This window comes from Eublepharis macularius, chromosome 16 (assembly GCF_028583425.1).
Source record: "Eublepharis macularius isolate TG4126 chromosome 16, MPM_Emac_v1.0, whole genome shotgun sequence".
Classification (NCBI taxonomy): Eukaryota; Metazoa; Chordata; class Lepidosauria; order Squamata; family Eublepharidae; genus Eublepharis; species Eublepharis macularius.
The window spans coordinates 32,878,330-32,900,444 of NC_072805.1; positions in this window are offsets into that span (position 1 = coordinate 32,878,330).

Genomic DNA, 22,115 nt, shown 5'->3' on the forward strand with positions numbered 1-22,115 from the left:
GTTGACTGTATCCTTTCCTTTCCTTTCTTTCTCCTTTGTAAGGGTTTGATTGTATTGGACTGCATTTGAAAACTGCAGCTATCAGTCTTCCTCCCTAGGTGGCTATCAAAGTGGGCTATCAAAAATGGCAATGGGGTGGCCATTTTCAGGGGGCCTTTCAAAGAAATGAACGTAAATTCAGGGTGTTTTTCTAACCAACAGAAACGACTATTCTGTCAGTAACGTCTCTGCAATTTAATGCCTATGAATTATGTTATAAACTTCTAAAAACTTAATAAGGATGCTCGTTGTCATGTTCAGAAGCACTATCTGTTTCCTTAAACAGTCCTTGTCTTAGAGTTATCTCACTGAAACATCGCTTTTCAAACTCCTACAGATTTTTTCCTGCTTGGATGACTTGAACATCCTCAGGTCATAGAGACTGTGAAAAATCCATCCAGACTTGAGTGGGCAAAGCTGGGTGAGTAAAATGGATGGAATTAGAAGAAGCACTGCTGACCGCTTTCGGTGGAGCTAGCTGCCATAATCTTTTTTTTATAAAACAAGAAATGTTTCTGTTCTGAAAGGAAACTCTCATTCTTTCAAGATAAGCTCTTTTGCACATGAAACCACCTTTTTTTCTCTAAAAGAAATTTTTCAATTGGAGCAAGTCAGTGTTCATAAGGCACACTGTATCGCTGGCCGCACCCTGGCTACGGGTCCAGGCTTGAATCATGCTTATCGGCAACAGTAGCAAAAGGTGGGGCGCTTGAAGGGAATCTCTGTAGTGAACACATTGCAGAAACCACATCCTGAGTCAGCCCATGTTGCAGGTGGAAGGAAGGGAGGGAAGGATCAAGGGGCTGCTAGAGGAAACGGGGAAGCCCATTTTGAGAAGGGAATTTCTTGGGTTTTTTTCTGTACCAAACCTTTATCTCATGAAGGCTTGCCATTTGTCTGCTGCCAGTGGGCAACCCCCACCCCCACCCACAATCCCTTACCCCCAATCTGAGGAATAGGAATCAAAATGGACAGCATGTTGTTGATGGTGACACTCTAGAAATTTCCCTCAGCCTCTATGGTCTTTACCATAGAGATTAAGGGAAATTACTAGAGGATTGCCCAAAAGTCATGTCACATCCTCCCAAAACTCTACCATTCTCAGGCACTGCTCCCCAAATATCCGGGCATTTGCTGGCGCAGACTGGAAACCCTAAACTTATGCGAAGCCCTTCGAATAAATGCTATGTATTGGAAGAATTTCATGATATAAAGGACACAGGGCTACCACTGAAAACTGTAACCCGTGTCAAGATGCCCCACATCTCAGGGCCAAGCTACACATGACGAATGACACTTGAACGGCAAGTGTATTTCTCCCTGTTCACTTGCCCTCCACTCAATCCACTTGCCGTTCAAGTGTCATTCGTCATGTGTAGCTTGGCCCTCACTTTAATGTTAAGTACAAGTTACCATTTGCCTGATGCCATTTTGTTGTATGTTCTTCCGCACTTATTTTTAGTTGTGCCTAAAGAATGGATGGGTAGGTGGAAGGAAAATACACAGTATGACAAATTCAGTGGCAGCCCTGTGTTTCTTTTAACACTGGTCCTGTCCTCAATGTTAAGGATTCTCATTATTATTATTAGAAACAATACTATCATCTTCCAGTTGGAGATCTTTCTGTAGTAGTAGATGTAATATTTAACCTGTCCTACTTAAGCTCTAAAGTATAGATGTGATAAATGTTGAACTCGATGTTGTAGCTGTGTCCTCGCTTGGGCATGGTGATCTAATGGAAGCTGAACAGTATGAAATTACATCAGAAAATGCCATTCCCCCTCAATAGTAAGTTCATTATTCAGAAGCTGGGTGTATTGCTAACCTTTTCTCTCTCTCTCTCAAGGTAGTGTTGGGTGGGTCAGGTGTCAATTCCAGATGGTTAGTTCTTCCTGTTTATGGATTGAACAACATCTAAATATCATCAGTCCTCAACTTCTCTACCTTCTGCAACTGTTATTGAACATCTTCTCCTTTAGGGAGTGCTCATTGATTCTGTAGACGCAGGAGATATTTTTGGTCATGTAGACACAAGTAGAACGAAGGCAGAAATCAGCATCTATGCTGCTGGAACAAGTCAAGAGAGATTCCCTTCGTTGGCTGCTGGGAAATCAACGGTTCCAGATATTCTTGCTCCTTTCACTATGAGTTAGATTCATCTTTCTTTGGTGTGCTCATTTCTGGAGGGTCACCAGATCACTGCAGAACAGTCAATCTTTCTTTACCTCCCGCTTCTGCCTTTCTTCATTCTCCAGTTAAATCCATCCATATCCTCGTGATCCAATCTGCTGTTACTTTTATCAACTATTCTTTCATTTGTTCTTCTGCCCTTGCAGCTGTTTTATGTTAACACAGGGGTGGTGCTCTAGCAGGAAGGCAGGAAGGCTTGGAGGGACATTGCCTGCCTCTGAGCATCCACAGAGTGAAATTCTGAAATTTAGTAGAACCTCCCTTCCTGTTCCTTCTCTCTTTGAGTTTCTCTTTGATCCAAAAGGAATTCGCCCTGACTCCAAATTCCTAAAAACATGAAAATAAACAGATTGTTTGACTTCCGAGATAAACTGGGTAAAGAGGAATTAAGAGAATTCCTCCTAACGGGGGTGGTTCTCTTACAGCTAATGGAGTTCTCTTTCCTTCCCCTTGCTGTGCCACTGCTCTGCTTGGCAAGAAATTGTTTAAACAGACAATTAAAGCAGTCACAAATCATGTGAATCAGTCTTAAATAAACACTGTACTTAGGGAACATCCTGCCATTTGGTGTCCATGTAGTCCTTAGCAATGGCTGCTGATCTGTTAGGATCTGTGGCATTTCCATACTCAGGGCTCGTTTTGAGGGGGAATGTGCAGGAATGCAGTTCCGGTAGTTCTTCAAAAAGGTCACGTCAGGTGGCCCCGCCCACCTGATTTTTGGCTATTTTGGGCCTGTTTCGGCCTGGATCGGGGCCGAAACGGCCCAATTCGGGCCCAAAATGGCCAGGATTAAGCCCAAAACAGCCAGGATTGGTCCCAAAATGGCCAGGATCAGGCCTCTGGCAGGTGGCGGATCACTCTCCCGCTCAGCAGCAGCCTGATCCTGACCATTTTGGGCCCCTTTTTGGCCATTTTCAGCCCCTTTTTGCCATTTTGGGCCCAAATTTGGCCCTGAATGGCCAGAATTGGGTCCAAAACAGCCAGGATAGGTGATGTCAGGGGGTGGGGCATATGCAAATCAGTTATGCTAATGATACACTTCTGGTGATGTCAAGGGGCATGGCATATGCAAATGAGTTGCGCAAATGAGTTATGCTAATGAGTTCCTGCAGCTCTTTTTCTACAAAACGACCCCTGTCCATACTCGTGCAGTTTTGCAAAAACTTGACACAAACCTGTTTGGCAAGTGTTCAGAGAGTTTGGTACCAAACGGACCCAGTCATCGATATGGTAAATTCAACTCCAAAATCCACAGCAACCTTATTGATAGTTTCAGGTGGGTAACTGTGTTGGTCTGCGGTAGAAGAGCAAGATTCGGGTCCAACTCGATTTCCAGAGTAACATCAGATAACTTATCTGACAAAGGGAGCTGTGACTCTCAAAAGCTCATACCCTGGAAATCTGGTTGATCTTTAAGGTGCTACTGGACCCAGATCCAGCATCCTTATTGACCACTGCCTGCTTCTTAGTTCTTGAGGCTCAGCAGTGCATTTTTTAAAGGAAGGGGATATTCCCATTTCATTGGCTGTTCCTTACACATTTCTATCAATGGCTTACTTTCTTCTTCAGTTCTTTTTTCAGCTGATGTTCCTCAAGACTTGGTTCTTCACTCTTTTAAAAAAATTATTTAAATATTCTGCCTCTTGGCAACCTATTGCTGTTCCCTTTTGTTGTCTTTACAGCATTTTCAAAAAGGGGAACAGCACAGAGTTAAATTCCCTTTTGCTAGCACTGCAGCCCCTATCTATATTGCCCCAGCTAGGTGCTTTTTGCAGCTTAAATATGCATCCCACCGTCACATGCAATTTGGGCATGAGCAAACACATAAAGCTTATACTAAGCCTTATACCGAGCCAGACCAAGCCAGACCATTCTAGGTCAGTCTTATCTGCTCTCACTGACTCTCCAGGGTCTCAGGTAGAGTTCTTCCACATCATCTACTACCTGATCCTTTTAACTGGAGATGCTGAGGATTGAACCTGAGATCCTCCGTATCCAAAGCAGATGCTCTATCACTGAGCTATGGCAGATGGTGGGGATCGGCAGAGAACAGTCTTGACTTTATCTCCTGTGTTACCAGCAGTATCATGGAAAGAGAAGACTACACTCGATGGAATTTCAAGGTTTGCATCTTTCTATAGTCCTTCAAATTTGGCGGTTGCTTTGCATGAAATAATCTGAATGCACAAGGTCCAGTTTTGTCTTCAGGTATGCCCTTTCATAGTTTATTATTTCAACTTGCTTCTTTCCTTGCTTCTCTCAGCATCAAGCCCTTGCAAAACAAAGACAGCTCACTTCACTCGCCTGCTTATGTCGGTCGCAAACAAACAGATGTTGAAGCTTTACGGGTCTCTTTACTTTTGTTACCGCTACGTTGATGATCAATTGTATGCACTTCACAGCATAGCTGCATTGGAAGGCTGTTTCAATCAAAAATGATGCCACTGAGGGACCCAAGCAAATGGCTGAGATTTATTTTATTATTTTCCCTACCAGTATAGTCCTTAAGAATGACACTTGATGCAGTATTTTCAGTCGCATCAATGTTCTTTTGTGGGAAACTCAGCAGTGGGCATTATTTCATTGTGATTGTAGAAAGTATCTCAATAAATACATCCCTAAAACGCCAAATGCTGGAAGCTGAGAACTGAATGACAAGACTGGATGAGTCTGTAATTGTTCTGCTTCCCCCCACCCCTTTAGTACCATAAGAAGGGTAGACAAAACTCCTACCCTCCTTGTTCCTTCTTTGCTCATCCTCCTTCAAAGACTGGCCCATATCACACACCCTTTAAGTGTTGTCAAATTACAGAGGGGTAAGAAGGAAATGGTACATGCTAGAAGTCTCACCACAATACTGGTATTGCCCAGAGAAGCCTATGAAGGGCAGTGGTTAGAGGCTTGGACTGGGAGACCCGAATTCAAATCCCCACTCTGTGATGAAGTTGTTAGGGTGACTTTGGAGACTAATAACTCTTTCTCTTTCAGCCTGACTTACTTCATAGGGTAGGTGTAGGGTTGCCAGGTCTTCCGACACCCTGGGCAGGAGGTCGGTAGCTTGGCACCTACCTTTTAGATCCCCCTCTCACACTCCCAGCCTGCACTCTCAGCCCATGCAGTGACATCACTTCTGGGAAGTGACATCATTGCGTGGCCCATGTGCCACCCTGGGAGCATTCTTGCGCTCCTCAGGGGGCTGAATTGAGCCCAATTTAGCCTGATTTGGGCTTGAATTGGTCCCAATTGGGCCACTGTGGATTTGGCCTGATTTGGGTAGAATCGGGCCCAACTTGGGCCAAATCCAGGCCAATTCAGCCCAAATTGGCCTGAATATGGCCACTGCAGAGCATGGGAGTGCTCCTGCACTCCACAGTGGCCCAATTCAGGCCAGATCTGGCCTGAATCCAGCCTGAATATGGCCCAAATCTGGTTGCTGCAGTGCACAGGAGCGTGTTGTACCACCCGGGAGCATGCCCTGGAAGGCATGTTCCCCCCTGCTGGCCAAGTAAGCTGGGGCGGGGGTGGAGGGTGGGAGTGGGAGTGGGGGATTCCCCCACCTCCAGTGGGGGACTGGCAACCCTAGGCAGGTGTGAGGATAAAATGTGTCAAGGAGAATCATTTATACCACTCTGAGTTTCTTGGAGGAAGGGCAATTTTTTTAAAAAATGCTCTAGATAGGGAGCCATCATGGACCCCTTGGTAAGCACACAAAGATTTCCTCTGGACTTTCTTCTCCCTACATGAACCCCCATAATAAGCAAACAAGTCATACAATTGTCCAGTTCCATTAGTGACCAGGCCCCCTGGCATTTCCCCCCAACCCCCTTCTCACTGGCTTTCTGAGATGGGTAAATAAGGGCTAACACCGATGCAATTCTGTTGTAACGATGTGTCCCGCTAATTTCCTCATATCCTGCTTTTTGTTTAAGCCTCGTAAGCAGCTCACTGGATAACACCCAGCTGTGGAATTTATAGTGCTCTTAAGCCGGTTCATACCATTTGGCCCTGACCCGGATTGCCTAGGATAGCCCAATCTTATCAGATCTCAGAAGCCAAGCAGGGTTAGCTCTGTTTAGTATTTATGGGAGACCACCAAGGAAATCTTGGGCTTCTAAGCAGAGGCAGGCAATGGCAATGGCAAACCACTTCTGAATGTCTCTTGCCTTGAAACTCCTACATGGTCGCCATAAGTCTGCTGTGACTTGATGGCAAAGGGGGAAAAAAGTCAATTTTCAGTGGGCCCAGAATGGTGTAACTCTGCTTTGGATGGCATTGCTAGATTCTAATGGCCTGCTGGAGCTTTCAGGAAAAAAATTGCTTGCATTAAATACCATTGGAAACTCCCTGTCCATTTAAAAGTAAAGTATGCAAGTTTAGTCATCTTGTCAATATTGCATTTTAATTCTCAGCTTTGAGGTCCTTCCTTTCTTCCTTCAGAGCAGCTTAAATTCAATTTCCAAGAATTCTTCCAACTTGGCCCTGACTTGCTTAGCTTCAGCAAAGTTGCTGTATCATATGCGGTCCTCCGTTGGATGTTTTCTATGTTCTCGATGTGTTTTAACCTGGAAGAGCACTGAAACAATGTGGTCCATCATGAAATGGTATGGGCAAAGCAAAGTTGTTTCAGGCTGTTTCTGTAGACCAGCTATTAAAAAACATAGGTAATATCAGGGCTTTTTTCTGGGAAAAGAGGTGGTGGAACTCAGTACTGCACAATGACATCACCTTGGGTCAGCTGGAACAAGGGGGGAGTTTTTAAAAGTTTAAATTGCCCTTGACAAAAATGGTCACATGGCCGGTGGCCCTGCCCCCTGACCTCCGTACGGCATGGAGGGCAATCTAAACTCCCCTCTGTCTGGAGATCAGGGGCGCGGGGCCACCAGCCATGTGACCATTTTTAAGAGGTGCCGGAACTCTGTTCCACCACGTTCCAGCTGAAAAAAAGCCCTGGGTAATATAAGCATCTGGTGAATTTTCTTGTGTGTGGCAAGGGGTGGTTTCACACATTTTATCCGACCCTTCCTTGACAGCTGTCAGAGTGTTGGAGTGGTTAGACTGCCGGACTAGGATCTGGGAAACCCAGATTCAAAGGGGTTTTGGGGACACTCGCTGGGTGATCTTGGGCCAGTCACATACTCTCGGCCTAACCTACCTCAGAGGGTTATTGTGAGGGTTAAAATGGAGGAAAGGAAAACAATGGCGGATGTTTTGGGCCCCAACTGGGGAGAAAGGTAGGATATAAATTAAGCTAAATAAATAAATGGATGGTTCCCCCTTCTTCCATTTTATCTTCATAACAGTCTTGTGAGGTAGGTTAGGCAAAGACAGCGAGAGTGAGAGAGAAACTCAAATGACTTTCATGGCCTAGTAAGGTTTTGAACTTTACTAGCCCTGGCCTGACATTCTGTCCTTGACACCAAATTAGCTCACTGGCTCTAATTACTCTACCACATTGACTCAAATATAGTACAGGGTTTGGGGCTGGTAGGTAGTTGAAGTTGCACAAAGGTCTCTAGTGCATAAAGCTGGGTGCACACATGAAACTACCTTCTACTGAGACCAGTGGTCTATTGAGCTTAGTGTTGTCTACTCTGACTGGCAGCTTCTTTACAGAGTCTCAGGTCTCTAGGGACTTTCACATCACGTACTATCTCATCCTTGTACATGGATTGATCTTGGGACCTTCTGCCAGCAAATCAGATCATAGAATCATAGAATTGGAAGGGACATCTAGTCCAACCCCTTGCACAATGCAGGAAATTCACAACTAACCCCCAACTGCCCCAGTGACCCCCGGTCCATGCCCAGAAGATGCAAAACACCTCCAGGATCCGTAGCCAAACTGACCTATGGAAAATTGCTACCTGACCCCCCAAGATGGTGATCGGCATTACCCTGGGCACGTAAGAAGGCCACGAGAACTAAGCACTGATGTAACCCATTCTGCCCTCTCCCTCATGATCTGCCCAAGTTCACAGAATCAGCATTGCTGTCAGGTGGCCATCTAGCCTCTGCTTAAAAACCTCCAAAGAAGGAAAGCCCACCACCTCCCGAGGAAGCCTGTTCCACTGAGGCACCACTGTAACTGAGCATGAATAATGAGCACATGAAGCTGCCATGTCATGCCATGCTCTCAATCAGGTCCAATGCAAAAAAATCTTTCTAGCATAGAGGTGTGACTTCCAGGAAGGCTAAATCCCTTGTGCCTCTCAGCACTACACATGAAATTGCTGTATACTGAGTCAGTCTATCAAGGTCAGTATTGTCTACTCTGACTAGCAGCAGTTCGCCAGGTATTGTTTCCAACCTCTCGATGGAGCCTAGAGCTCTCCTGGAATTGAAACTGATCTCTAGACTACAGAGATCAGTCCCGCTGGAGGAAAAGGCAGACTGTATGTTATCATGTCCCCACTGAACTCTCCCCCCTCCCCAAACGCCCCTCTCCCCAAGCATCTCCCTCAAATCTCCAGGAATTTCCCAATCCAAAGTTGGCAACCATATCTTTAATTTTTTTAAAAAGAATTTTATTTGAATGGAGAAATAGAAATAACAATAGAAAGTGCATAGAACCTTGTACAAAATACAGAATACTAAATTTAAGCTACGACAGAAAAAACATTTAGACTATATGATAATAGATTTAAGCTACATAGAAAATATAAGCAAGATATATAACACAGCTGAATTTCATAATATTATACAGGGGAAAAAACCCCTATAATACTTCTAGGTAGAATATCTAATAACATATTTTTAAGGTTCAGCACAAGGTGAGACTTTAAACATTTTGTGTTCAACGTTATATTCCTCCTCATAATATTTAGTATATTAACTTATTAGTTTAACTGTTTAGCTTAACTATTAGTCTATTTTAATATTAATTGTACATTCTAAATTTAATAAATTGACCTGTTATGTATATAGAAAATTCATCCAATCATACAAAAAGAGCATCGTAATAAGAATGATATGGAAGAAGAGAGAAAGAAAATTCTATATCACAGTTGTATAAATCAACAATAATTGTAAGTCACAGAATGTATAAGCTTCACAATAAATCTCCCCCTCCATCTCCACTTGTATTTCTTTCCTTTGTTGCTTCTTCCAACTTACGTGCCTTGAACTGATTCTAGTAATTTTCTCTGTTTCCGAAAAGCCATATAATCATTGGATCATCTCGCTGGAAGGGGCCCCCCCTGTCTTGGCAACCCTATCTTGAGAGGTCTCAAGTGGTGATCTTTCACTTCACCTACTTACCTGATCTTTCTGACTAGCAATGCCATGGATTAAACTTGGAACATTCTCCATGCAAAAGCAAATGGTCTACCTCCACTGAACCACTGATCCCACCAGGTGTGAATTATCCTGTGTGTGTGTGTGTGGGGGGGGGGTTGTTTCTGTGTAAGAAAGGACATACTCTCTCATTTCATCTCTAATAGCCACCTTTTGCTTTTGCCCTTGTCAGCTGCCTTCCAAACAGCCTTCAATGCATGTCCAAGTACCACACAGACGCTGTGTTTATTATTTCCTCAGAAACTTTGGCAGAGCTAGGCCTGATTGGCTTTGCCGCTGTCAGCGAGGAGCTCTTAGTGAGCAATGTCATAGGTCTCTGGAGGGTTTATGGATCTAAACTTCCTTGAATTGGGCTTGACTGCATTAGAGGGGGAATTACATGACACAAGCATTAAATGACTGGTTTATCTACTCGGCAGTGTTATCCACTAGCCGGGATTCCTTTTACAGCTTGTTACTTAAAGACCACAGAGATCGCGCCATGTCAGCTGGCGTGTCACCGTGTGAGAAATGTCAAAATAAGCACAGGATTAAGTCGAAAAATAACATTACAGGAAGTTGGGCAAAACGGGGCCTATTGGACTGGCAAGGCTGACAGGCTTCCCACCTTTTGCTCTGAAAGTGAGAGAGGCTGTTTTGGAGTATAGGCCGGGGAGGGGATGAATTAAAAAGGTGAACTCAGACAGGTATGGAATGGCGAATTTATTAATGAAAGTACAACTTGCCTACTGTGTTTTGATAAAATGCCTTCTTTTAGGGACAACGGTAAAGATCTCTTTTAATTTTGTTATTAAAATATTTAAACCCCTCCTTTTCCTCATGGTTCCAGGTGGCTTACCCTTCCAAATTTAAAAGCACAGAAAGTACAATAGCACTCCAATGAACTGCCCTCTCTAAGGAAATGTCTGGAGTCCCACGCCTCGTTAAAAGCCTTAGTGAATTTGGAGGAACTTTCAGTTGTGTGCGTGTCAGTACCTAAGAGAATAATCTGCAATTTGAGAGTCTCCCACTTCAAATCTTATCCCTCTCATTTACTTCTTAAGTTAGCTTTAGGCAAACTATTTCTCTCTCAGTCCCCCTCCTCCTCAATCTGTAATATGGAACAACTGATGGTTGTTATAAAGACTGCAGCAAAATAACAGTTGTGACTTTGACACATCAGAGGAGTTTTAAAGGGGGGAGACCCCAGTCAGAAGCAGCTGAGTTGAAATTCATGCACATGTCTATTTGTTATTATCAGATCTGGGCTCAACAGGGACTTGGAGTGGTTATCTCGCTACTAAAACTGAATGCATTTTATGCAAATAATTCAGATTCATTGTGCTAGGCTGATTAGGAGCCTGGAGTAGAGATGGGCACGATCCGCATTACGAATGTAAAAAACCCATGAAAATGGCAATCGCGCGATCGTGACCCGGCAGATTGTGATCGTCCACGGCCAATGATCCAGCGGTCGGGAAAGGCCTGTATCATGGCGTTTGGGCTCGATTCGGGGATCCAGACCCTCAGGCGCCAGCAATCTATTCCCCTGGCAACGGAGTCAGGAGAATGCCTGAGCTCTGTTTGCCCTCCTTCTGTCGCCCTGGAAACCCAAATGGAAGCCCAGCTTTCCTTGATCAGCAGGGCTTCCTTCCAACCACGGAGCAGCGAAGCAGTCACAAGTTGGGAGAAGACACCCAGGGGAGGGAGGGGGAAGAGTGTGTTCTGTAGCCATGGGCACTCCAATCTCATCCCTGCAAACCCTGATAGGCAGCTCTGACGGCCAAACACAGACCTCCTGTGTTGCTGAATGGAACCCATGCTTATAAATAGCCATGGGCTCCCAGGCTGGGTTTCACGATCCACGATCCAGGTTTGGGAACGGGACATGTTCATTGCTGTTCGGGAATTCGGGATCATGGTCTGCACCAAACCACAATCCTCTGGTTCTGTAATTTTGTTTGGTTCGTGCCCATGTCTAGTCTGGAGTAGTCCACACACTCACTTTGCATGGATTATGTGCTCTTTTGGCTCGACCTTGTTTTCATACGTGCTCCACAATGTAACGTGAGAAACTGAGCCCACTGGATTTTTTGTAACAATTCCCCTCTACTGTTTGCAGTAATTTGCATATATCTCTCTGCCGACTTAAAGTAACACTTCAGGCATCTGATGAAGTTTCTGCCACAATAAAATAGCTTTTGTCATGAGATGCTTTGTTTATGTTATGGTGGTGGAGACTGGAGACTGCCCTCGAGTCATAGCTGACTTATGGTGACTCCTGGTGGGAGTTTTCTAGGCAGGAGGCTAACAGAGGTGGTTTGCCATTGTCTGTCTCTGCAACCCTGATCTTCGTTGGAGGCCTCCCATCCAATTACTAACCAAGGCCAACCCTGCTTAGCCTCTGAGATCTGATGAGATCTGGGCTATCCAGGTCAGGGCTGCTTATGTTATATGTGAAGCAATTGGAACACTGAAAGGGCTAGATGTGTTTCTTGATATTTGAGCAATCACCTGCCGTTTGTAGGAGTCTTGTGTTTTGAAAAATGCATTAGTTACTGTTCAGGTTCTGGTTATTAAAATGACTAGTGTCGATCCTTATTAAAGCTGCTATGTTATAACAGACAGCATTCTTTGATTCTATGATTCTGCTATAACAGACAGTATAGAATTCTATGATTCTATATTTCTAGCAGCCATCATTTTAATGAATAACAAAGAGAAACGAGTTCATTCTATAAGCAGGCTGCTAATTTTTATATATCTGTAGAAACAGATTCATGTGTAAGGATACGTACACTAACATTCATGCACACGCACACAATCATTAGCCCGCTTGTGGAATGAACACAGTTCTTTCTGTGTGCCACTGAACTAATTGTTTTAATGGAAAACTGGGAGAAATGTGTTCATGCTACAAGCAAGTCTGCCTGTATATATTACTGTGCATTTATATGGTTGGATCCCATCAAAGAGTCACACCTGCAAGGGGGAAGGGCAGATCCCCACCTCCTGCAGCAGCCCCCCAACTCCCACTTGTGTAGTTTCCAGGCGTCCCTCTCCCCCAGAAGCAACATTCCAAGGGCATTTATGGCTGCTTCAGGAGGGGGTAGGCAGGGAATTTGCATATCCATGCACAGAATTTAGAGGGGATCAAACCCATAATTTGAAAAGTTACATATTTTTTTTTTAAAAAATCAACAATTTTGGGTGATTCTTAGTGTCGATGTTCCAGTTTCCCACCCTCAGATATCAGGAGTGTGTGTGTGTGTGTGTGTGTGTATGGTGGGGGGGATGACTGACTGTTTCTATTTCTTTCAAGTATAGGAAAATTGTATATCTCCAGTCTGTCTCCCCTTTGTTTTAAGTTCTCTGGGCAATTCACATTTGTACACCTGCTAGAGGATTTCCAAAGGGAAAGGAACCAAGCTCTCCTTCCTCCTGCCTCTGCATGTACCATGTTGAAAGAGAAGAATGGGAGAAGTCATAATCTCCGTATTAGCAGCCACTGGCAAAACCTTCCATTAGTGTCAAACCTTATGTTTTCCCACTGGGCTGTGACACTTCCTGGACTACAGGGCATGGCAAAGGACACTGATTTGGGGTGATTTATGAAACAAATGTACAGAATTCTGGAGAGCCAGTGGCGATATAGAATATGGATTCTGTCGTAATGTATCTCATACGCCCTTGTGCTGCTGTTGGCAGCCGGGAAGTCAAACAGCAGATTTAAGCATTTAAGGGTTCTGTTAGAAAGTTGCATTTTTAAAAAATTAAGCAGGGAAGGTGGATAGAGGTTGAATTTATATGGTGAGGGTTTCCCCCCCCCCTTATTTACAAGATCATGGAAATGGCTTATCTCATTGAGTCAGCAATAAAATTGCTCGGAAGGCTATTTTGAGCATGTCGAGAGTGGAGGACCAAGCCCCTAGTTCCACTAGGACATCCATAAATGCCTTCTGTTGCCCAAGATATCACTAATTCTATGCTTTCCTTTTGTCTCTAGTTGAATGCTGGCAGGCTAGGTGGCAGAGGGAAAGTTAGCCCAATACTATCACTAAGAAAATGGCCGAAGCAGTACCTCCCCCCATCTTTTGAGCTGAGCCTCCCAAGACAGTCCTGGTAAGAAATTTATGTTTTATTTTCAACTTTCCTCAGAGGGATGGATTTGGCTCAGTAGACTCTCTAGCTGCTGGCCCTCAGTTCTTATATAACTGAGATAGTTTCACACTTTATTTTTAAAATTCCACTTCGTTTTTACCTCAACTTTCTCTCCAGCAAGGACTGAAAGTGGCTTATATTGTTCTCTTTCCCCCCTCCATTTTTATGCTCACAAAAATCCTCTGAGAGTATGTGACTGGCCCAAGGTCACCCAGCAAGCTTCCAGGGTAGAGTGGGAACTCAAGCTTGCCCAGTGACTAGTCTGTCACTCTTGCAATGGCACCACACTGGCTCTAAACTCATTGGTACATGTTTGGTTTTGATTTTGATCTGTGAGGTATCAGTACCACGACTGGAACTTCAAGTCTACACCCAGTATCCCAATGAACGGGCTCAGATAACATCAGCAAAAAAAGAACCCCTTGTGAGTCTGGAAACTGGTGTGTGAAGAAAGCCCTCAGTTCTGAAAAACAATCCAGAACTGAACGGTTGACTTTTGGATTCTCAATTCCCTTAAACTTTGTTTTGCTCGTCTTAATTTATTTTTGCTGCACTTGAGGATGTACGAACATGCCCGTCTTCAATGTTCTACTTTCATACATTCTTGCCCATGTTCATTTCTAGTGTTCCCGGTTTATTTCTTTTACACCGCTCTGCAATTGATGTGAAAAGGTTAACGGCTTAAATTTAACAGGGAAGATTTGAGGCGAGTAAACAGAAAATGCAGAGAAAATTGTTTTGGAGGGTTTGATTGGTCCAAAGGAGAAGTGAGGATGAAATAGGGGTTGTTCGAGTTGAAATAATGGGATGTCGAAATTTCGTATTGACTCCATTTGCATTGTTTTTGACTAGCCAATAAAGTAGTACTGATCACCCTAGAAAAGGGGCCATGCTGCAAACACACTGACAGAGAGCTGATAGGTGGGGGATGGAAGGAGGCAGGGGGAATGCTGGGTAATTTTAATGGCCCCAATTGATCCTCCTTGATCGTTTACCCCATCATTCCAGTAGGTGCACCATACAAACAACACAACCTCTCTTAATCACCACTAAGCACATTCTTTCTTGGTTAAAAATCCAGCCCATCTGGGTATCTTTTGCATTAGCCCAGGTTATTTTTAGCTTCCGAGATCATTTTCCAGACTTGTCTAATTTTTGTAGGATTCTTTCCAAGGTGACATGATAATAGAGCAACTTGTAGTGGTTAGTGACCTTCTCTAGCAGTAATTTCTTCCTCTGGGCATTGAAATTGATTTCCCCCCCTCGTCTTGGCATGTGAAGATTCAAAGCATGCCCCTTGCCCCAACTCCCAAGAGCATACTGTGGCATCAAAAGCGTGAACGTGTGTGAATGCAAAAGCTTCTAGGGCATTTGTCAAGGTAGGAGGAGGGGTAACAGCAACTGTGGAGCCAGTCTAGGCTGTTACTTACTCTGTTGTGACAATCTGCTTGGAAAACAACCAACTTGGAGGCTGGAGCTGGGGGTGCACGCTGACACCGAGGACTTGGCTCTTCACACAAACAATAGAGGCATAAGTGAAACTGTTTCTGGACTGTACCTTTTCTGACTGCTGGCAGAGGATTGCATTTTTTCATTATGAATGAATGTCCCCTCAAAATACAACTGTGGAAAAGCGAGGCTAAGAAATCATACACCTGCAATCTGAATTAGTACAGTCCAGGAAATAAGCTTACTATCAACCCACACCTGGTAGACAAACTCCCCCCCCCCTTCAATTACTCTTGTTCAACCAATTGAGCATTGCAGGGGGGGGGAACTGGGTAAGGGGGAGACAGCGTTAGAGTCTGTGAGCAGAACCACAAGTGACAAAAGGCACAGATTGGACACTTGTCAGCTTCCCTCAAGTTTTGATGGGAAATGTAGGCAGCTTGGCGGAATGTTGGACAAGTGACAGTTGAAAAGGCCATTGGGCAGCAGTCAGAGAGCGAAGCTGCGAGACCAGGATGCCTACATTTCCCATCAAAACTTGAGGGAAGCAGACAAGTGTCCAATCTGTGCCTTTTGTCACTTGTGGTTCTGCTCTGTGATGCTCTAGGATTTTCTCTAATCTCTATAGTCTTTACCAAAGAGATTTGGGGAATTCTTAGCATTGCAGGATTTAATGTTACAGTGTCCCCTCTCCTCAGGCTCTGTTCCACACGAAGCTCCTAGGATTTGCAGGCACAGAGGTTGCAACCCTACCTGGAGCAGTTTTTCTATCTCTAGCGAGTACATTCTTATTCCGCCCTTCCTCCAAGGAGCTCAGAATGGCGTGCATGGTTCTCCCTTCCTCATTTAATCATCCCAACTGCCCGGAGAGAGTGTAAGTGACTGGCCCAGGGTCCCCCAGCAACCTCCATGCTCTCCCAGATCCTAGCCCAACATCCTGACTGCTGCACCACATCAGCACTCATTGCGTGCATTGTGTGATGAATGGGCCAGGGTCCAAAATTACCAAACGCTTAGCACATTTAATGCAGGATTCTTTCTGGCAACTTGTAAGCAAAAAAGTCACAAATTAGATAAATGACTTGCTCCATATTACCATTCATTTGGCTTCGTTATTTAATGCATTTTGGGATCCCTTTGCACACAATAACACGAAACCTTTGGAAAGGATGGTGGGTTTTTCTTTGCAGTGTTTAACGGAATAGATAAGGGTACCTTTGTCTGAGAAAAGGAGCCGCTTTTTGAAAAGGAAAATTCATTGTATAATGGAGAGTTCCATCTGTCCTGTATTATTCATTATCTTTAAATGTTAATATTGCTTTGCTTTGGCAGCCCGTCACCTGTGAGTGACTTCCGTAAGAAGTCACAGCATCTTCTTTTAAAGATTCACAAGCAATGCCTTGGCGTTAAATAAAGAAGCAGCAGAATTATTTGAGAAGCCATGTTTCAAAGCACAGATAATAAAAATAAAATTTCTTGTTCTGAGGGTGACTTGGTCCAAACACCTGCTGAAGAATAAAGTGGGAGAATGCTGAGGCAACAGAATGTACCACTTCAGACTGCAGGTGTGGGGGGTGTCTTTGCAGTTTCGGATGCTTTCCTACGTAAAATCACTGCAAGTAGGAAACCAGCACAGCAAGGAGTAGGTTGGGCGAGCACTTTTATCCCTGATGTGCTGCTTATTTGTTTAATTAAAATTGTACCCCTCCACCTGCAACTTGAAGTGGTACGGCCCACTCTTCTACCTCAGGATTCAACCAACCTCACTCTGCTGCAGGTGCAGAGCGGGCCATTTATATCCCAATTCTAAAACTAAATTATTTGAAAACTACAACAGAGCCTCCCTTTCTCAAATCTCACTTAGTAGAACTGCGAATAATTCTGCTGTCTTTGTTTGTAGCAGCAAAATAAAACAGGTGTCCAACGGTACTTCGGAGACTCTCAAAATGTATTCCAGCGTAAGCTTTTGTGAATCAAAGCTCGCTTCATCAGACACATGAAGCACATATATAAGGCTAAAGAATTTATGTTAAAGGCTGCAAAAAACACAAAGGTAGGGAGGGGGGTGTTACAAAGAGAAGCCAGGATCCAGTCACAAGAGACATCAATCCACTGCAGGTGGGACTACTCCGCAAGTATCGAGAGATCCTATTTTGCTGATTTATCCTGTTTTATTTTGCTCAGTACTGAAAGATCACTACCTGAGACCCTGGAGAGATGTGTCTGGTCTTGAGAAGACAGTCCTGACCTTAATGGACCAATGGCCTGATTCAATATAAGGCGACTTCATGTTCTCAACGTTCATTAAAAAAAATATACTCCTGTCCTTTTGACGTCGGGGACGGCCTTATTACTTTTGGTGTGGCATGTATCATTTATAAAGAAGAGCTGCAGCCATTATCAAGAAATCTTGTAAAGTCAAGTCCCAGCAAAGGTTGCTTTCGCTTCCGCTCTGTACACATTACAGTGAGAATTCTGTCATCCTTCCCATAAGGACATGCTGGGGATAAATGAGAAAAAGAAAGGAAGTAATATATCTTCGCATCTTTTGATTTCCTGGTGGGAAATCATTTGGAGTCCGACAGAAAGGAAAGAGGCGTTTGACACCGAGGCAACGGAAGCTTCTCAATGAAGTTTGTATCCATTGACATTTGCTGGCTCCAAAGATTTGGATCGATGGCTTGTTGTTGTAGCCATCGTTGGATGAGGCTGGAATTCGTCTGAGTTTCTAAGTTGCCTTATCACCAAATCTCGTTGTGTTCAGTGACAAAAAAGCACACATACAAACTGAAGCGTGCACGTGTTTGTCATGTAAAACTGTTTTATATCATGTCAGACCCCTAGAAGCCTTGTGGTGCGGAGTGATAAGCTGCAGTACTGCAGCTCAGGCTCTGCTCACTGAGTTCGATCCTGGAGGAAGCTGGATTCTGGTAGCCGGCTCAAGGTTGACTCAGCCTTCCATCCTTCCGAGGTCAGTAAAATGAATAGGTCGGTAAAGTGTAGATGACTGGGGAAGGCAATGGCCATCCCATAATAAAAAGTCTGCCAAGAAAATGTCATGATGCGACATCCCCCATGGGTTAGTAATAACTGGGTGTTTGCACAGGGGACTACTTTTACCAGACCTTTAAAACAGCTAGCTCAGTGCTGTCTACTCCAGGGATCCAGAAAGAGGCCATGCTGCCTGACAATGTGTTTCTTGGTTCCCTTGATTCTTGAGAATGAAACCTGAAGGGTCTTGAATGGTTGAATGGAACAGTGAAAAAAATGAGGAGCTTTGGTTAGGTTTCCTGCCCAAGGTTGGAAACCAGTAGGAAAGTTTTGGGGGTAGGGATCTACCTGTCCAGATCTCCTGGTGTCCCCTGGCATGAATCAGAAGTGACATCAGCATGTTATGTTGATGTCACTTCTGGCTCATGCCAGAACCGGACATGACACTGGAGGGAACTGATCTCCCTTGCCCTCCCTTTTACCCCTGACATTGTGGCAAGTGGTGGTGAGGGTATCAGACTGCTGGGGGGGAAATGTGTCCCACCAAAGCTGGAGACCTGGTGTGTGTAAGATTTGGATCAGTCCCTTTCTGCTGAATGACTTGTGAAGTATTGAATTCACCCTGGACATGTTTAGCAGCTGTGTGTTCTTCCCTAGGCCATAGATGGACTTTCTTATGTCTCTGGACATAGTGGTAAGAGTGTTGGATCCACATCTGGGAAAACCAGCTTTGAATTCCCCTCTCTGCCATGGAAGATCACTGGGTGATGTTGGGCCAGTCATACCCTCTCAGCCTAACCTGCCTCATAGGGTTGTTGTGAGGATGAAATGGAGGAAAGGAAAATGATGTAAGCCACCTTAGGTCCCCAGTGGGGAGAAAGGTGGTTATAAATGATATTTTAAAAAATGCCTCTCTCTTGGGCCATGCAATGGAGCAAACTCTCTGCTTTCTTTGCAAGCTAAAACTAAACTATGACTTTCCCCAAAACAGGTTTCCCAGTTCCCTGGGCCCAGCAGGAAATTCCTTGTCTGCAGCTCCAGTTTCAATGCCTTGGAGAAATTGAGAAACACAGGAAAAATGCCCTCCATAGTGATGCTCTAGGAATTTCCCATAGTCTCTATGGTCTGCTATAGAGATTAGGGGTGATTTCTAGAGTGTCACCTGGAAAAAAACATATCTTCTCTAAACTCCAACCTGCCAAGGGACCATCCCCCAGATCTCCTGGGATTTGCTTAGACAGTGCAGAAAACCTTATCCCCAAAGCAAAGAACCAATCCTGTTCTCCATAAAAGCCAGCTTATGATTTGCCCTATCCCATGACAGCTATTTTGTGGTGACATGCACAACATTTCTCACAATTCCACAAACTCCTACAGGTCTAACAAGGTTGGGCTCTCCGGGTCTACTCAGTACTGAACTGGAGAACCTTCTTCACGCAAAACACGTATTATGGTATTTATAATCCTCCTGCTATGGATATCAAAGCAGCAAGCACTGGGTTCCCAATAGACCTCCTATACAGGGTGCTGATCTAACTAGGATTTTCTTATCTGCAAGGAATCATCTCTCTTCCCACCATGTGCTCTACCACTGAGCCACACACATCCATGCACAGAGTCAGGGCATTTCCTTGATCCATGCCAGACTGCATTGAGCTCGCTGAAACCTTTCTCCTGTGCTGTAAATGCATTGGAATATTTCTGCTTTATTGACAATTTTAAATAATAAATTTTGGAAATATTACAGCTAAATCAGGACTGAACCGGTATTCCCCCCGCCCTCTGGTGGAGAGAAGATTAACAGGCTATTTAAAAGTTGCCGAGTGGGCCAATATAATTGCTACTGTAGCTTTAAGCTTCCTTTCCACCTTGAGACTATGTTTCCACACATGGGAGAGCATCCCTGTTAACAGGGCTGGCCGAATGGGATTTAATGAATCATTGAAAAAGATGCCATGTGTGTGCGTTTCATCAATAATGCAAAGTTTTAATTGCAACATGAACATTGGAGCTTTATGAAGATTGTCCTCTGGAATGTTTGCTTTGCAAAATAATTGGTATCTCCCTGTGAGATAAGGGCAGTATTAGTCACAAGACATAATTTTGACAGCAAGTTTTACAATTAGAAACAAAAGAACAAAAGGATAGCCCAGCGGTCGGGTGACAATGTGTGCCTAGGAGCAGAAATGCAGTTCAGAGGCCCTGGGGCTGGTGCAAATTGATTCTTTCATTGGCTTGTACAGGGTATTCAGCCCTGTTATTTAAGCAAATGGTCTGTGGGCGATCCTTATCTGCCACGATGGTCCTGGCAGAGAATGTACAACCTCTTGTGTTGGGCCTAAGCAACATGTGATTACCAAGACAAATGCAACTCAGCAACTGTGTAGTTTGTCTTACTAGGGACTTGCCATTTTCCCCTCTCCCTAATTTTTTTGCAGCCCCAAGCAAGCAGCATGGAGGACTGTCCAGCTTCCAGTGGGCTGGCATACTGGTTTGGTTGGCTGGCGGGGTTAGATTGGACTAAGCTGCCTCTGTCTTGGTGCTGCTGACTGCTATAAGGGGCTTGGAGAATTTTTTCTTTTTCACCCTTTCCGATGTGATGTCCATGCATGCAATCATGGACTACCCACAGGCTCCCAATAAGCACGCTTGCCATTTTGCCTGAACAGGGGAACATGTATATTTTGCATGCGCATACCGCTTTGGCATGCATGAACCAGAACCCTGGGAAATCCAGTTGTCTAGTTACATGTACCAAAGCTGTAAGCATATGCAAAATATGTGTGTTCCTTCTAGGGCTCCCGAGCTCTTGGTCATGTTGCCCATTGGTGCTGGAAGTGGCAGCAGGAGAATTTTTTTTTTAAAAAAAATAAGGCCTCATCTACTTGTAGAACGTTCTTAGAGTTCTGGCAATTCCTAGAGCTACCTGGAAGTAACAAAAAGTAGCTCTAGGAAATGCTCTATGATAAAGCTGGAAGTTCTTAGCATAGTTTCAGGGCAGCTCTAGGAATCACCAGAATTCTATGATAAGAACTTCCTGTAAGTAGATGAGCCTTTAGTTTTCTTTTTAATTGTTCTCCCAGGATGCTGCCCCTCAAACCCTCCTGCCAGTAACTGTAGTTACTTCAGTTCAGATAACATGGAGATTGTACTGCACATTTTCTGCTGTGCATGGATATACCGTCTTGAAAGTGCGTTTGTCAGCCATTGTGTGTCATGTCTATGCATTCTCCTCCTCAGTCATCTTTTTTTCCTCAGCTATCATCCATCAATGAAATGATGGATTCCCTCTTGGGGTGTGGGGGAGGAGACCTCTATTTTTAACTTTCCTTCTAAACAAAATGTCCTCCGGTGTGAAATGATCATGAAGGATATAAGTAATCCGACCTCTCTCGGCACATAAAGGAATGCCAGAAAAGAATCTATCATTTAGGAAATCGGGCATCAGGTTTGCCGTTACTGTTGACCAGGTCATTCTACTATAATTACAGCAGACTAGAAGAAAATGGTAATACAGGATATTGAATTAGCTTTCACATTGCTGCTGGCCAGCTTTTTCGGCACAAAGCTTGCTTGCTGAAATCGTTCAAGGAAGATCCTCCATCCTCATGTTCAATATCTGAAGATTTGCCTCCCCCATATAACACTTGAATATGTGCACAGATGTTGCATTATTTAGATGGTTTCATATGTCTGGGTGCCTGGGGGTTGACCTTTCCCCTGAAAATAAGGTAACATCAGAGCTACCTTTCCCGAGGAGAGCCGTATCAGACTCCATGCATGGAGATATTAGAAAATCAGTCATTTGTGGTCTGAGGCACGGGTGGGTGTCTGTGAAGAAGATGGTCTTTTGAGACGCAGCCATTGTCAGTACCTCAAAAATGAGATGCTTCATATATTTTTTATCTGGATTTTACGGGAGACCTTCAATTCCAAACCACAGGCAGCAAACTCTGTACAGGGCTCTTTTTGAAAAAGAAATGTAGCATTTGCACAAATGTACTTGCCATAGG